The sequence below is a fragment of the Oratosquilla oratoria genome, chromosome 18, assembly GCF_046742065.1.
Source record: "Oratosquilla oratoria isolate Oo_2021 chromosome 18, ASM4674206v1, whole genome shotgun sequence".
In the NCBI taxonomy this organism is placed as follows: domain Eukaryota; kingdom Metazoa; phylum Arthropoda; class Malacostraca; order Stomatopoda; family Squillidae; genus Oratosquilla; species Oratosquilla oratoria.
In genome coordinates, this window is record NC_134794.1 from 20,848,185 (window position 1) to 20,853,184 (window position 5,000).

The window sequence follows — 5,000 nt, forward strand, 5'->3', positions numbered from 1 at the left end:
TCTAAGGTCGTTAACACTACGTTGTTTTTACCAACAGAGTGGTAAATGTCTTGCAATACAGGGATGGGATATCGGTCTGGAATGATAAGTTTATCTAACTCTCTTAAGTCTGCTACAAGGCGGAAAGAACCGTCATGTTTAGGAACAACAAAGAGGGGGAATTCCAATTGCTGATGGATAGTTCGATAATGTCTTGCGCAATCATGTCTTGGATCAGGTTATCTACAATCATGCGTTTTATGTGTGGCATTATGTATGCCGGAATGTAACCTGGTATAGTTCTCACGAAAGGGTATGTGATGCTGAATAAAATCAGTGACTCCAAGGGGCTCACCTGGAGTGGCAATGGTTTGTTTAAACTTGTTGTAAAGTGCAAATAAGTCTGCTTGTGCATACATACATACATGCATACATACATACATACATACATACATACATACATGCATACATACATACATACATGAATACATACATACATAAATATATACATACATACATACGTACTTACATATACATACATACACACATGTTTTGGGTGGCTATTGAAACCAAGTTCGAATAGACAGAATATAATATATTTTTTATACCACTGACAACAAATGCGTGCGCACACCACAAAGGCTGGCTTCAACTAACAACAAGCTCTCGCTTTGCGCGGGAAAGACGTGTATCGCATTTGCAATATCTACTAATATTACCATTATACATAATGTACACATGATTACAATAAACAATAAAACAATGAACAACAAATCATACGACAACTTTACAAAGAGGGGGAAACATATAACTCCCCAAACAAGCAACACACCAGTACAATGTACGATATGTTATACAACACACACTACGCCAACACATCGCTCGGCCAGCACCACTCGGTGACCTCACCGAGCAAACAAGAAAAAAGACTGACCGAGGCAAGGAGAATCCAAAATACACAAGGACAAACCCCACACACACCACATATGCAACAGTGGCAGACAAGAGTGTGGGAAAAATGGATACAATAGCACACCCAATACATTAAATAAACACATACATAATTAATTACATAAAGACAATACATACAAACACAAAAAGGAACATAAGACTGGCGCCAGTTAACAAAAATACAAATACAGCAATTGCCGGACGTCCGGGACATGATACTTAACATCTAAACACGACAAAATACAATTCAAGATAGTACACTTAAGAGCTAAACGATATTTACACATTATAACCAAGAAAGGGACACGAAAAAAATGGTAAACATCCAGGTTATCTCGTACAGAATTATAAATGGCATGCATCACATGACTCTAGAGTTTACTATAGTCATCGAAATTGTAGAGGGGACGAGCAGGGCTGTCAAGCGCATCATATGGGAGTCGTTTCTCAACTCCAAAGATAACATAATGAGGCGTTTTGCCCGTGGAAACATTAATGGTGCTATTGATACAAGCACTGACATGGGGAAACCAATCCTCCCAAGACTCATGAAAATTACTAGCAAGGTGACGTAGAATCTCTAAGGAGCACCGAAGGAGTAGTGTATGGACACAACACATGGGAAACTAAAGCATGTGCTACAACTGGTGCAGATTTGTTACGTAAGGGAGCTAAGACTACAAAACGACTAAAGTGATCCACGCACACAAGGACATACACAGAGCCCTGCGTGCTACGAGGCAGTTGCAAAAGGTCTATAGCCACTGTCAGAAAAGGGCGAGAAGGAGTAGGGTACTCTAAGATGGGAGCAGTGCTCATAGAACCTTTGTTCTGGGCACAAGAACTACACCGGGCTACATGAGAGGTAATGTCTAGTCGCATTTTAGGCCAATAATACTTCTTCCGTGCCATAGCCAAAGTTTTGTCACGACCTGGGTGACCAGCCTGAGGGATATCATGAGCAAGGGACAAAACAACGGGAACTAGAGACTCAGGGATCACTAGCTATGCCACATCTTACTCAGACACTTCCACATTACGAATGAGAACCTTGTCCTCCAGGGAAAATTGGGACAGAGGTACTGGTAAAGCTGGTAAGGTGGAATCATCACCAGACTCCAAAGCATAAATGACAGCAGACCAAACAGGGTCTTCACGCTGAGCTTTGGCCAGATCCTGCAGGGAAAAGTTATGAATCACGGTAACAGCAGCAACAGGGATATTCCGTGAAAGTGCATCAGCAACGTGGTTCGCACGCCCGAGGATATGCTTAAGGGTTGGATTGAATTCCTCGATCGTGAGGAACCATCTGGCTAGGCGGCCTCACAGATTCTTGCCCTGAAAAAGCTGACTGACAGCAGTGTGGTACGTGTAGACTGTAATAAGATATCCAAAAATTATATCACGGAAGTGCTTTAAAGCCCACACCACTGCCTGGGCCTCTAAATGAGTAACAGAGTAACGGGACTCAGGCTTATTAAGAATGCGACTAGCATATGCAATAACATGAGGTCTACATCCATCTACTTGTTGTATGAGTACAGCTCCAATACTTGTACCAGAAGCATCTGTACAAATGGTAAAGGGGATACTATAATCAGGGAAGGCCAACACAGGTGCTTCAGTAAGAGCAAGCTTCAAGGAATCCAAACTTGTCTGATGAACATCACGCCACTGGAAGGAAGAGTCCTTCTTGAGAAGGCGAGTGGGAGGGGAAGCAATTGAAGCAAAGTCTTTAATGAATGCACGATAGTATCCTGCAAGTCCAAGGAAGGAACGTACATTTTCAACTGACTTTGGTATAGGGAAGTCCTTGACTGCCTTGATCTTTTCACCTATGGTATGGATACCATGTTTGTCTACAACATGACCTAGGAACTGGATACTAGCCTTGAAAAAGGAACACTTGGGTAAGTTGAGTTTCAACCCAGCTTCAGCAAAACGTTGCAAGACCATGGACAACTTAGAAAAGTGGCTTTCCACATCTTTGGAAACTAGAATCAGATCATCCAGGTAAACAAAAAGTCAATTCCCAACTAAGCCATGGAAAATGGAGTTAACTAAGCGCTGGCAAGTCAAAGGAGCATTCCGCAAATCCATGGGGCAACGAAGCCATACATAGTGCCCACTGGGAGTCGAGAAGGCCGTGATTTTACGAGACTTCTCTTCCAGGGGTATCTGCCAAAAAACTGCTTTTATATCTAAGGTGGTGAACACAGTATTACCAGTGCCAATGGACTGAAGAAGCTCGCTTAAGATAGGCAGAGGATAACGATCTGGAAGAGCGACCTCATTAACTTTCCTGTAATCAACAACAGGACGAAAAGATCCATCTTTCTTAGGCACCAGGAGAAGAGGCGAGTTCCACTCTGAGTGGGACTCCTGTACAACACCTTCACGCAATAAATCGCCAACCAAGGACTGGGCTATATGCCGATGAGAGTGAGGTAGCCTGTAAGAGGGCACGTAAACAGGACGAGTACCTGGCTGAAGATCAATTCTATGAACCACACGATCCGTAACCCCTAACGGATCACTTGGTAAAGCCAAAGCCTGACGGTGAGTAACTAACAGGTCAAGGAGACGGGCGTCTCTTCAGGAAAATAAATCTCGCCTACAAATGTGGCAAACTCAGAAGCTAAATGAGCAGGGTCACGTGTTGGAGGAGACTGTAGTACAGAAGCTGCTATAATAGGCGAATCCTGGAAAGGAGCAACGTGTACCACCTCAAAGGAGCCTAAGTGACTGCCAGGAGAGAGAGGAATAGGAGCACCCGTGACATTGGTTACCATCGCCATGGTAACATGATCTTCGCGAACAGTGGAGAGAGTTCCTTCCAGGGCTAGCCGACGAATACGAATAGAATCAGGCAAAGAGAGAACGTCAGACCCTATCGGGGCACCTGAGACGCACACTGGAACTCGAACAGAACTTGAGGGTTCAATAAGATGCTCTCCTATAACAACAGCAGCACAATGAGAAACAGGGTTAGAGCGCTTAGAAGGTGGTACAGGCACATGTGCGGACTGATCAAGCACAGGAGAATCACAAACAGAAACTGGCCTATCCGATGCAGAGATATCAAAATTGCAGAAAGTCACTACACGGCGACTAGGAGAAATATCTATGCCATGAGCTGTAAGAGCATCAATACCCAAGAGACAATCACACTTAAGGGCAATGCCAGAGACAACAACAAAAGTGACATTGAAGACTGTAGCATACGAGGGAAACTGTAAGGGAAGACAAACAGATCCAAGAACAAGCAAGGGAGAACCTTGCACAGAATGCAAATTATTACAAAAGGGAGATAAAGGGAGATTATACAATTCCCGTAGAGCAAAATAAGCCTTTCTACTTAAGAGACTACATTCTGCACCAGTATCTACAGTGACAGAAAGAGGCGTATCCCTAGTAAGAAATTGAAAAGTAAGTAATTGAGAAGACTCAACAGCCACAAAGGGAATTATTTGAGACCGAACATTGCTGGTCAACTCTTTGGGTTGTGAAACACGCGCTGGTGAAAATGGGATTGACGAGGCTGGTGAGAAGTCTCATCCCTAAGTTTCAAAACCTTGAAACATTGATCAGTCGAGTGTTTACAATGACCATGGATATGGCAATAACTGAGTCTACCTTGAGGTTCTACTCTAGAAAGGTCATGCGACATATTAGAAGAAACAGTAGGTACACTCCTGCGAACAGGGGACAGTCTTGACTTGTGTACCTGGCGCCTACGGCGGTAACAAAATTCGCTTGAATGACCAGACCTGTTACAAAAGGTACATAACAGGGGAGGGGGGGTAACTGTAGATTGAGGGGAACTATGAGTAAGAACTGTAGACTGAGAGGACTGAGGAAAACAAGGGACATGGGCATGTTGATGAGCATTACTAATACACAAGGAACTAGAAGGTATTTCCCCTAGTTTACAGGAAAGCTTTGTCGCAAAAGACAATAGAGTCTCATCAGTCTTATACATGAGAGAAGATGCAGCTCTTCTCTCAGAAGGCACCAAAAAAGGATGTAAAGCACAAATTCTAAAATAAGACGAAATCTATCTAAAGTGA